Source organism: Astyanax mexicanus, chromosome 5, assembly GCF_023375975.1.
Source record: "Astyanax mexicanus isolate ESR-SI-001 chromosome 5, AstMex3_surface, whole genome shotgun sequence".
NCBI lineage: Eukaryota > Metazoa > Chordata > Actinopteri > Characiformes > Acestrorhamphidae > Astyanax > Astyanax mexicanus.
The window spans coordinates 18,436,958-18,450,410 of NC_064412.1; the positions used below are offsets into that span (position 1 = coordinate 18,436,958).

The 13,453-nt window shown below is 38.2% G+C and overlaps 1 protein-coding gene across 2 annotated transcripts in view; it reads right to left on the bottom strand.

Moving 5' to 3' along the window:
• oca2 (oculocutaneous albinism II) overlaps window positions 1–13,453 on the bottom strand; it is a 144,341-nt gene that overhangs the window by 11,514 nt on the left and 119,374 nt on the right.

Genomic DNA, 13,453 nt, shown 5'->3' on the forward strand with positions numbered 1-13,453 from the left:
ACCCTTATATAAACTTAAGAAGGAGACTGGTGTTAAAGTAACCCAGGTAAAGCCAGTCCTGCTATGATCTGAGCTACACAAAGCAGAAGTGGTGATGGGTAAATCTAGACAGGAAGCAGGCTAGATTCCTCCCTCAGCCCCACAGTTCAAACACTGGGATTATCTCCACCATCTCTGCTCACTCTCTCCCTGTTCTTTAATGGGTAGACCCCAGATGGTTTGTCATTTGGACATCCACCATTGTCCTATATGGCAAGGGTAGCTGACACATGGCGGCCTGTGAGGGCCAAAGTGGCTTGGCACTGTCGCAGAGAGCATCCGTGAGATTCTTGCTCAGTGCTGGCTCTAACTATCAGTCACCAAAATCACTCAGTGAGGAGAATAATGCATCAAAAGTTTTTAAAGGCTTTGCTTTAAACAATAGTAATATAAATTAGCTGGCTTTCTGTGATAGGTTGCAATAACTTAATAACTTACTCTCATACTAATCAGACTTTTTTAAGAACAATATGTAAAAATACACATATGACCGTGTTTCTGACAGTTTATTATTGGAAATATTACCTAAAGGTGCTTTTATACCTGAAATCTGGACAGAAATCTGATCCAAGATTCCTGCATTCGATATATTTTATACATATGGTCTGATTAGTTTTGGTTATTTTGGTTTGACATTTGCAGTTTAGTGAAATTTTTAAAATTTTGTTGTCACCACCTATGTGCGCTGTGTCTCACTAAACTCGACAGTAATTGATTTTTTTTTTATATAGAATATATTTTTTTCCAATCAGATGCAATTCCAGACATTGGGCCAAAATTTTAATTCCTCCTAGTGCTGGCCAATTTTCGCAATTAATTCGGTTAATTCGAATTACAGTTTTAATGCGATTTATCATACAGACATTTAATCTTTTTAATCTAAAATATCTGAAAACGCTACTCATTTCTGAAGTGTTTATCCATCTTACCGGCACTTCCTGCAGACCAAACGTTCTTTCTGAACACTAAACAGATTATTTATATATATTTTTTAACCATTTATTTGTCATCTGTAGGGGGGCGGGGAGGAATCGATTATAATCGAAAATCTGTTCTCTTTTTGTGAATAGAAAGATTTTTTATTTTTTTTATACGCCATAATCTCTCAGCACCAATTCCTTCCTTAGAAAAAGTCAAAGGAGGGCACCCAAACATTTGATGGGCAGTGTTTACATGCAGACAGGAGAACCCCTCTGTGCACAAAAAAAAAAAAAAGTCATATAGCACATACCATACCCTGACAGTAATTACTCTATGATGTGTGTAGTGTGTGAGTTATTGGGTGGATGGCCCTGCATGATATCAGTGTTACACAAGTATTCAATGCAGACACATCACAGAGTATTGATTTGCTGAAAACTAAATCACCTGGCAGCCCACTGTGCTCAAAGAGGAAAAGGCTGGGCTACGCAACACAAATCGCTTTGTATAAAACGTGTTTAATATGTGTTTCTTTAGCCCGTATTCCACACATAATAATGTGATGCACAGGGTCAGTCTGAGTGAAAACCCAGGCTTTAAAATCAGCGAGACTTTATTCCGCACAGAATTTCAATTAGCTGCTAATCGTGCTTCATTTCTGCCGATTCATTAGTTTGAGAGAAAATGGAAAAGGTTTAGTTGAGCTTTGGCACATCTGCTCCCCAACTCTATTACATCAAATCTGCAGATTCTGTAAGGACTCTTACAGCCATCTGTAGATGACCTTTTACTGAAAGCCTTGCTTATCATGTGTCAGACAGACAGACAGACCGAGAGAGAAAGAAAGAGAATATGATTATTTAGGTTAGTGTATTAGTGTGTAAGACAGGCCTGTCACAATAACTATATTTAGTATGATGTATTGTCTTAAAAGTAATAAGGATAAATGATATTATAGTCATCTTAACCCTTTAAGTTCCCTTTAACTGTTTGGTAGAAAAAACTTTAGTCACTATATCATATTAACGAAAGGGTTACATTTACCTCATCCTGATTGTGCCATCTCCACCTAAAGATGTTAGGCTAATAAAATCCCCTATGGGTCAGTGTGTCTTTCAGTTGTTTGCCTTTTTATAGTTTAGGAGGTTTAAATAAATGAAATTGCGTAACTTCACACAAATTACTTAATTGTATTATTATTATTATTATTATTATTATTATTATTATTATTATTATTATTATTATTATTATTATTTTGTATTCATGGTTATTTTTCTGGTTTTACCACATTTTTTTAAACATTTCATGTTGTTGTACAAATAATTGGGGTTTTGAAAACAAAACAAATATATATATATATATATATATATATATATATATATATATATATATATATATATATATATATATATATATATATATTTTGTTACCCTAAATACAGAAACCAAATGATAATATAGTAATGCTTATATTGCATTTACATCCTTTTAAAGAATAATGAACTTCTGGAATTATTTAGAATACACTAAATAATAGACACTGGAAAATGTGTTATATATTCTATATAAAAATAAAAAATACAAACATCCAATTTACCAGCTTGTTTAAAGGGTCATCTTCACTAAGTAAATACAACTGCATATGTTGAAGTCAACTAAGGTTTTGTCCATATCCATAAGTTCCCTAAGTTGATATTATAATTATCATGACAGTCCAAGTAACTTTTTATTTTTGTATTTTTGAGATTTTTTAAATCAATCTCATGATAATTTCTACCAGTTACTTAATGCCTTAATATTTTAATATTATAATGTCTGAACATAAAAGAGATCTTTGTAGTTCTATAATTACAGACTGTAGTCCTGTATCTATTTCTCTACATTCTTTATTGTCCTCCTTTTAGCCTGTTCTTTGATGGTCAGGACCCCACAGGAGAGAAAACCACCACAGATCAGCTATTATTTGGGAGGTGGGTCTTTCTTAGCACAGCAGTGACTGCATGGACATGGACATGGTCCTGTGTGTGTGTTAGTGTGTGTTTTGCTTGTACGAGTGGATCAGACACAGCAGTGCACTGTTTACTCTACTCTACTAGAGAATTCTACCTAGCTGCCCACAGGACATTATGGGCTGGATCTTTATGGTTGGTGGACTATTCTCAGTCCAGCAGTGACACTAAGGTGTTTAAAAACTCCAGCAGCACTGCTGTGTCTGATCCACCCATACGAGCACAACTCACTATTAACACACCACCAACATGCCAGTGTCACTTCCAGTATTTTATATATTTTTTCTCTCTCATTTTTCTGTGGAGCAGTTCTGGTCCTGTAAAGGACCACAGAGTGTAAAAAGCACTGAAACAGTAATTGAACAGAAGTGTTAAAGTCAGACTGGAGTTTGGCACCAAAAGGTCAAAGTGATTGCCCTTTAAAAGTCTCTCAATACTAAGCAAAGTTCCATCTGGGGAACACGCAACTAAGGGATAAAACGCCATGCAAAATCATTGTTAATGTGACAGCACCTCTGGCTCATTGGGGTGAGGGGGAGGCTATTGCCATAGCAGCACTTACTAACTGTAGAAAAGAATAGAACTGACTATCTTTCCTGCCACTGCAACAGTTTATCTGACTACAAACAACATTTCTCCCAAATACTACATAAAAATATTGTCATTTAGAGAATTTTATTTGCAGAATATAAGAAATGGCTAAAATAACAAAAAAAGATAAAGATCATGCAAATAATACAAAGAAAAGTTCACATTCATGAAGTGTTAAAAGTTCAGAAATCAATATTTGGTGGAATAACCCTGGTTTTTAATCAGTTTTCATGCATCTTGGTATGTTCTCCTCCACCAGTCTTACACACTGCTTTTGGATAACTTTATGCCACTCCTGGTGCAAACATTCAAGTAGTTCAGTTTGTTTTGATGGCTTGTGATCATCCATCTTCCTCTTGATTATATTCCAGAAGTTTTCAATTTGGTAAAATCAAACAAACTCAATTTTTAAGTGGTCTCTTATTTTTGTTTAGAGCTATATGTACAGTATGGCACAATATTAGCATGTCGGGCTGAATTTTAATCAGTAAGTGCACTGAAACAAATGGAGTGTCTTTAGGACTTCAGCATCTGGGTATGTTATTACGAGCTTCTTCTTTTGCATTTTAAACAAATCTTAACTGAACCGTACTCTAATGTTAAGGTCTTATTCTATGTAAAAACATACCAAAACCCTGGGTAAGCAGGTGCACCACTGCAGTGCATCCCCCTCCCATAATTGCATTACCCTGCATGTGCATAATATGACTCCACAACTGGGGCTATAAATAGACAGGGAAACTGGGTCACCCCTTTCAGTAATTATGGATTCCTAATCACTAGCTAAGACTACCCCCCCCCCCCACACACACACACACACATACACACACACATACACACAAACATGCACATGTGGCTGAAAGACTGACAGCCTGCAGAGATATAGCTGCTTAATGTTCCAGTCATTAGGACATCGGGGTGATTTCCAAACGGCGAATCCATGCTGCCCCAGAACTCCCTTCAGAGAGGTGATTCATTAGCATGTAGCCAAAGCATCAAGCAGCACCCGCTAAGTGGTTTATTGACTTGTGACATATTTAAGATTGATCGTTTTATTATTATTAAAGGGAATTATTATAACTCTGTTGTGGCATGACAGGGAAAAAATACATAATACAAAAGAACCAGAACTCAAAAATTTTCCATTAAGCAATTAAAAAAACAATTAGATATCATTATAACAAATTAGCCTTTGCTGTACTGATATAGTCAGAGTTAGAGTTCTTCAAACTGTAAAAATGCCTGCTAACCAATCACAGGGTTGCACTGTATACTAAAAGTCCTGACCAATCACAATTTCAGATTAATGTGTTTTTGTGGGCGTTCAGATAAAGATATAATACTAATCCAACAAAAAAAAATCATTATAGACAATGAAGCTTATCATAATACACACTCTAATGTATATACAGCTCTGGATAAAATAAGACACCACTTAAAAATGATAAGTTTATTTGAGTTCACCAAATTGAAAACCTCTGGAATATAATCAAGAGGAAGATGGATGATCACAAGTCATCAAAACAAGCTGAACTGGAGGAGTGGCATAAAGTTATCCAAAAGCAGTGTGTAAGACTGGTGGAGGAGAACATGCCAAGATGCATGAAAACTGTAATTAAAAAGCAGGGTTATTCCACCAAATATTGATTTCTGAACTCTTAAAACTTTATGAATATGAACTTGTTTCTTTGCAATATTTGAGGTCTAAAACTGCATCTTTTTTGTTATTTCAGCCATTTCTCAATTTCTGCAAATCAATGCTCTAAATGATAATATTTTTATTTGGAATTTGGGAGAAACATTCTCTATAGTTTATTGGAAACAAACATCAAACAAACGTTTCTAATAACAGCAATAACCTCAATAAAATTGAAAAGCATTTCAGATATTAAACAGAAACCCAATTTCCAGTATTAAAAATTAAAAACCTGTTGTTTTTTTCAGTTCTGTTGGCAGAAAGTGACTGTTTTAATGCAGTACAACAACCTGAGGGCCTGAAGATCTCCAACATTCAATACTGACCCCTCGACTTTGTCTCTTGCACACAGGGCTTTTTCCACATTATCTGAAACTTGTCATATTATTTACAGTAAATTTTATTTTTGTATTCCTTTTATACCCAGTCATGTGAGTTAGTTGCAAATCCTAGTGCAGCTGTTTTTTTTATTAGAACCAGGTATAGCCATTTTTGACCTGTACCAACTTGTTTGAATTGCTGATCTGTGCTATATCACAACAAATATATGAAAAGAAATATCAAGAAACATTGATGTTGATTTGATGTTTCAGCTCATTGATCAAGAGGCTCAATAAAAATTAGTTTTTTTGTTAGATTTTTTTTTAACATTAGTTTGCGTCCCGCTCTACCCTGTAACTTTTTTATCAATAATGTGAATCCCTAGATCTAGACAGCTGCACTAAACTAGAGTAGATCTGCCCTTACTGTGCTCTTTAAAATGTGCACTGTCACCGTCTTTCTGCGGTGACATTTTCCTTACAGGTGTGGCCCACCTGCTGCCTGTTAGTCAAGCCCCCTTACCGTGGCTGTATAGCTCCCAGCATGCTGTCAGCACTCAAACCACAGAAGGTCACATACACACACACCCACACACACACAAAACACTCACACTCATCTTCAAACAGTATCGCTTCACCTTGCCACAGTGCCAAAAAAAGGCCTTTTTTTTGGTCTGTCCTTTGCACTGTAATTGTAATTTAATTACAGAGTTCTAAAGGCCTCTCTGAGGGATAAGATCTCTCACTACTGTCCCAATCACCTTTCTGGTCTGCTTTTGTGGTGTGCTATTTTAGGCGTGGCCTTCTATTCACAGGTACTGTACTCTGCAAGAGGCTGCATTCAGCTCGGCTTCAAAGTTAGCCTTCTCTTCATGCAGCACAGTGAATACCAGGTGTGATTTTTGAGTAGCCCGGTGGTAAGAGGGGGCAGGCTGAGGGGCTGGAAATGATCGGGTTCTATTCTTTCTTTCCGCGGAACGGACATCTCCAAGTCCAGAGAATGCCTCTCCGTGGTGGTCCGCGTAGAACGGCAGCCATTGTTCTTGATTGCCATGCGCGGAGGGCATTTGACGTGCTGCCAAATGCAGATTGCACACCTGCAGTCTCTGAGCTCAGCTTTAACATTGTGTGAGGCGCCCGAGTAGCACAGAGGGCCAGCCTTGAATGGGAATGCTAATTACAGAGCATGGTGTGCCACATCAGTAGGCAAGGCAAGCACGGAAAGGCTGCTGGGGGAGACCGAAGGGGAGGAGAAAAAAACTGTTTCATTCACCTAAATCAGTCAACATTGTCTTTCCCTTAAATGCCATTTCTGTTGTGGCCTCTTTTGTTTACAGCGTAAACAATGAGCTATAGATGGGGGCGCTCTCCTGAGTGCAAGTCAAGGGCAAAGATGGATTCTGGATTTGCGATGGAATTCTTCAGCTAATTTGGCAACAATATAAATGCCAGCATACTCAAATACTGGGAGTTAAATAACATACAGTAAAATGTAATACCTGCCAGTTTTTAAGTTCTACTTACTTGCTGGAATAAACAATGACTTGTCCCATTCTCTCCCAGCACCATCTATGCGCATACTGAGTATGTTCTCCTGTCACTGAGACTGAGACCGTCAATGTGTAGTCATTCCCCACGGGCTTAGTATATCTTCCTTTAGGTATAAGTGTATTTGTTATGTAATAGTTGAGCTTTCTGGTCTCAGTGTTAAAGGGCTGTAAGAGCAAGCTAACCCTCTTTCTGATGTGACAGTGAGAGAGTAAGAGGGGCGCATCTACTCGTAATTGTGGTGTTAATCACTCAAAAATACAGCTCTGAAAAAAAACAAGACCACTTAAAAATGATGAGTTTCTTTGATTTTACCAAATTGAAAACCTCTGTAGTGTATTTAAGAGGAAGATGGATGATCAAAAACCATCAAACCAAGCTGAACTGCTTGAATTTTTGCAACAGGAGTGGTATAAAGTTATCCAAAATCAGTGTGTAAGACTGGTGGAGGAGAACTTGCCAAGATGCATGAAAACTGTGATTAAAACCAGGGTTATTTCACCAAATATTGATTTCTGGACTTTTAAAACTTCATGAATATGAACTTCTTTGCATTATATGAGGTCTTAAAGCTCTGTATCTTTTTGTTATTTCAGCCATTTCTCATTTTCTGCAAATAAATGCTCTAAATGGCAATATTTTTATTTGGTTTATTTGGATTTTGGGAGAAATGTCAGTAGTTTATAGAATAAAACAACAATGTTTATTTTACTCAAATATATACCTTTAAATATCAAAATCAGTGAAACTGATTCTAAAACTGAAGTGGTCTCTTATTTTTTTTTCCGGAGCTGTATTTTATTTTAAATTATTGACTACTCTATAGTTAACAATAGTATAAAACTTAGGTGATACAACATACAGTACTTACATTGAACGTTTTTTTTTTCTAAAGCAAAGTTAAATAATTCAATTTTACAATGTACTAAGTAAAAAAAAAAAAAAAAATCTTTTTGGTCATAACAATCCAATTTACTTCAGCTATACCAGAAGACACTTACTATCTCATACAATAATGGAAAAAGAGACGTCTCATGTTTTTCTAGGATATATTTCTCAGATAAAACGTAATGGTTTCATGTAAAACCTGAGTGCGTTTTGACATTGGCAGGAAACACAAGGACAAGAGCACTCAGTGGAATGGAGGTTCATCAAGGTTTGCCCCTTGCTGCTCCGACCGTCTACCCTACAGCTTACTTGAAAGCACTTCTGGCATTGCCCATCCATATATTGTATTGCGATGAGGATTTATATCTCAGCAGTGATCTGGGTAAACAGGGGAAAAGCATTCAGCAGCAGGGATTTACAGAGCGTTCAGAGTCTCCACATCATGTCATTAAGTTCTCCGCTTACTCAAAGAGCACCAACACGAGAGAGCAGGAGAAAACAAAAAGGACCAGTGGTCAGTATGAGTAGTGTTAACGTGACCTGGTGTGCTAAAAGCGATTAGCTGAAAAGCAGCTCCCAGGGGCCCGGGGTCACTGCAGGTATCCTCTTTAGCCTGAGCTGAGAACCACTGCTGCAGAAGGAAAGGAAAGCTGTCGGGAGCCAGACTGGCTGCTTTTCTCCGCTCTGCTAAACCAAGCCTACCTTACCTCACAATAACTGTCTGTCTTTACGTGGATGTGAGGGGCAGCAGTGAAGAAAGGTTCTCTCTGGTGTAATGGAAACAAGAACAGTGGTGTCTCCACAGGAAAGCTGACCTGTTGGAGAACTCTGAGCTGCTGTGCTGTGCGGCCACTGCTGTATTGATCTTCTGGTAAGAACACCTGATCAGTACACGACTGTTCTTTAACAACACTTAAAACTCATGATTGGCTCTGTCCCAATGCAATAAGCTTGTTATATAATATACTTGTTATACAATATGCGTGTACATTAGTTACTATGAGGATAATACATGAAAAAAGGCATTTAAAATTCCCTAGAAAAAAAAAGCATTGAGCACGGAACAATACACTGCAGAGTTGTATATTTTAGCAGGAACATTAGAGCAAATCTAATAGTATTTAAACTGTACACAAAGCAAAATTATGTAAAGTACTTTCTCTTTTTGTCTTATATTTTTGAGTTCTGCATATTAGTTCGGTCCACAATACATATTAAGTTGAGCTTCAAAACCATTAGTAAATAAGCTGCAATTTTTTGTGCTTTTTTGTGTTTTTTATCTTAGGTGTGTCACAATGCTCACTGCAATCTTTCACCCCATCGATGGGCGTGTTGGTCTTGAAATAAGATGTGTTCAGGTACATTTCTGGGGTATCGCTATCTTCGCAACAGAAAACACAGGTGCACCACTGACCGAGTACAACCTAGGCAGACGTCAGTCGTCAGAGGTTTGTTGCTCAATGCCTGTACACACCTGCATGCTATGCACAAATGGACATGCAGCAGTGCACAAACCCACAGCATGTGTCTGTTGGCATCTATGCAAGCTTTTACATCAACAATAAACAAAATGAACAAGAGTTTCCTCTGTTGAAAAGCGTTGGACAGCTCCAGGTAGCTGACCCCCAAAAACAGCAATGCGCCAAAGCCAGGGAGCACACCAGGCTCTTTAAGGGAATTGCAAGTGACACACTGATCGGTTTATTGCACATTTGAACAAAACACACCCATGATTAATTATGAGAATTAGTACATGCTTTTTGCGCATTTCGAGCAGCACAAGGCGTACTTTCCCCATCATTATGACAGCAAAGAGGCACCCTAAATCAAGTTGTGCGGTGCACAGTTCACAGCTCACCTATAGATCACTAGAGTCCTGTGTCTCTAAAAATATAAACACTTAGTATAGTATAAACTATGTATATATCTGTGTCACAACATAACAGAAAAAAGGTAAACTTAATCAGAACTGTGCTTGTATGTAGTGAAATGTCACAGATTTCAGTTATTAAGTGCTGCTTATCAAGTGTTAAAAGATCATAAGTATATACAACATCAAGACTTCAGCATTATGTCATAAAGTCTTTCAGTCTGGAAAAATAAAGTGATTAGGGTAGTTTTTACTTAAGTTCTGTACTCAGTTATTTTATTATTTTAAGCTGACCTGCCTTCCTGCTAAGTTATTTTTGGTGTAGTTAAAATAATCATTAAGTAACTTGTTGGCTAGCTAATATAAACATGCTAATCTTACCAGTTTAAGTCTCTTTCAGAATGAGCCATTTAAAGGCTCCGTGCAGTAAGTTTTGCATAATATATTCCCTTTAAAACAAGTGTAAACATTAAATAGGCAGGAATAGTATTTAGTTTAGTAACTTTTGCATGCCAACGTTTAACTTCCCTCCAAGAAGTTCAAAGACAGCAGTAGTCTCCAAAATTTTAAGCATGCTATATTAAAAACATGTGGTTTAAAATAACCATATTTAGCAACGGCCTGTTTCACACTGCCCTTAGGAAACAACTTCTATACTGAGATCACTGTAAGTTACATGGTGATCTTTTAAAGTTGCTACACATTAATGGCTTCTGATGTAATGCCTTAGTAGTAAGGTTAATACTATTAAGAAAGAGAATCTTTTTTTTTTTTTTTAACCAAAGGCAGGATATCCTCGTTTAACGAGGATAATGTACAGTCTTGGGAATTATGCAATTTCTACTTGCAAATAAAAATACTATCCAAACACACTGTCTTCAGTTAAAGTTCCAGAGCACCAATACTCAGGTGAGCCTATTATGGTGAGCATCAGGGAGAAAGAGTACAGTAGCTCTTTTTCTTTAAGTCCACCGGGTAGCGTTTTAAACCTTGCAGGAGATCCATCACGACTTTCTGCTTTCTGGCCCGGACACAGGAGGAAGACTTCATTCCCCCCTGTGCCCTGTCCACCCCTTCCTATTATGCGCCAATCAGCCAATTACGGCCAACCCTGAAGACGAAGCTATTCATCACAGAGATTCGCAGCAGCCTGGAGTGCAGATTTCACAGACCGCTTGCATTATCATCTGCATAAATTTGAGCGCCTTCCTGGTGTTGTGAACCATTTGTTAAGCTTACATTCTAAATGCTGGTGATAGCCGTGGTCTGTGGCCTGGCTTCTCTACTCTGTAATTGAGGGAATGAGGCTGGGAGGGAGGTTAATGATGAATGAGCAATTATCCCAACATCTGCTGCCTCCATATTTGTTTTCCAAGTGCTGCCAAAAAAAGAGAAGAGAAAAAAGGCAGTCACATCCGCCCTGCCACCATCTCAGCTCCTCTGACTTTAAGGCTCGTCCTCCCAGCTGCTCTACCTGCTTCTGGAATGTCCTGCGGATCTCCGAGAAAAGAGCGGGAGGATATTCTTGGAAACAGAAGTGTCACTGCATCGGGGACTTGACCTGCAAGTGAACCGCACGATCGTGCATCATATTTTTTTTACATAACTTTACATTTTGCTCAGAGGAATGCAGCACTTGAGACCAGCTGCTGTTTGCATTATGTGTGGCTGAGGACTGGAAGGCCGTTACAGTTAGAGAACTGCAGTTTTCTGTAAGTGGAAAGAACAACAGCAGAGTTAAAGGCCAGTTTCTGGACTGATTGCTCTTCGTGGATTAGCTTTCATTGATCAAGCCTTATCTCACTGTCTGATGTTCTGATGAGAGTGAGCTCCGGCTGGCAGTGGTTACAGAGAAGGCCATGATCACCGTCTGTTGTCATTGATCCCTGTAGGCTCACGGCTCATCCACTGTGTGGCCAGTCAGAATGGCAAACACAGGAATTAAAAAGGAGTGAGGAGATGCTACAAGCTCTAGAAGTTTGAAATATAAAGACTTTATGGACAGGCCACTGCATGTTCTTACAGTACAGAAGCAGAAGACTGTGAACTGATGGTTGAGAGACAGCTTCTTCCCCCAGGCTATCAGGCTGCTGAACAGCATTCAACCCCAGCATTCAACCCATAGTGCACCAATACTTACTACAAAGATTATCAGATCTCTACCACTAATATAAGCTAATTAATTACTCTGCACGCTGCATATGACATATATACAGCGTCAGTTATATGTGTAATTCTATATTTTCTATATTTCTATTTGTATATATTATGTACATGATTTCTACTACTGTGAGGGACCATGCACCTAAGTTTTTTACTCACCCATAACGTTCTACAGAGAAGATTTTAGATTTTAAACTCAAATTGCTGTTTTCATACAACTCCTGTAAAATGGAAACAGCAATAAAATGGCTAAGAAAAGCCAAAGCTGCCAAAGACGATGCAGACGACAGCAGAAAATCTCCATGTTTGGCTATGTTTGGCTTGCCCGAGTTTCGTTTCCAGAATCTGCGTACTGCAAGACATGAAGCAGCTTACAGTCTCCCACCATGCACGCTTCACATCCCAATCAGACATGCATTCAGACTCGTCTTTTCACTATTGACCACTGCCACCCTTCCAGCTGGGAAGGCGCCAGCGATTGAGAAGCTTCTGTATTAGTATGGAAAGCACTTTCATCAGGCAGGTGGCAACTGGCAGGGGAAGAGTAGAATGAGATGGGATGGTGAATATCTTAGCAAGCCTCTCAGCAACCTCCTCCTCGAGAGGTAATCAGTGGGTTGCTTTTTTTACCTTTCAAATGTATTTGTTGATATGGAGGAGAACATGAAATCAAGCTCCCATAAGTGTCACACTCTAAAGCCAGCGCTGCCACTTTGCAGAATGAGAGGCAGATTATGGAGTATTTTTAGGCTTTAAGACCTTGAGTTGATTGGCGTGATTTGCACTTTGCATGCCCCAGCTCACCCAATCTACATCTTTTATACCTGAAAATACACTGATTCGACTCCGTCTTGATTGATTTATAGGCTTCAGCACGTCTAAGTTTGTCCAACCATGCTCTAGATGACATGAGAGCATCGGTTGGGGCATGTTCCTGAATTTGTCATAAACAAAACACAAAAAACAAATCATTTTTGTAAGTGAGCTGTCTGAATCAGTAGTTTAGACAGTCACGTTTGTTTACTATGTGTAATGTCACAAAAGCGCCATGCATGTGGTATTATTAATGTGAGCAGTGCAGTGAAAATACTGGAAAAATGCTTATACTTATATAATATTTGGAGACTGGAGAAACAGGAAAAAAGTGAGGTGATACTACCTTGATATGAGCTGAGCGAAGATGCCAGGGTACAAGAGTGTACTTTTTAACCTTTTTACTGTTAAAACTAAATTAATTAATTCCTAGAATAAAACAGAAATATAGCTTGAAACTAATAAATCATCAGTGTAGAAAGTGGACTGTGTGCCATCTACCAGTCTGTGTACTAGCTGGGCTAAACCAAAACAACACATGAATGAGATGCTACCATAAGCATTAGCTACTTTAGAAGTAAAGAAAAAACAGCACA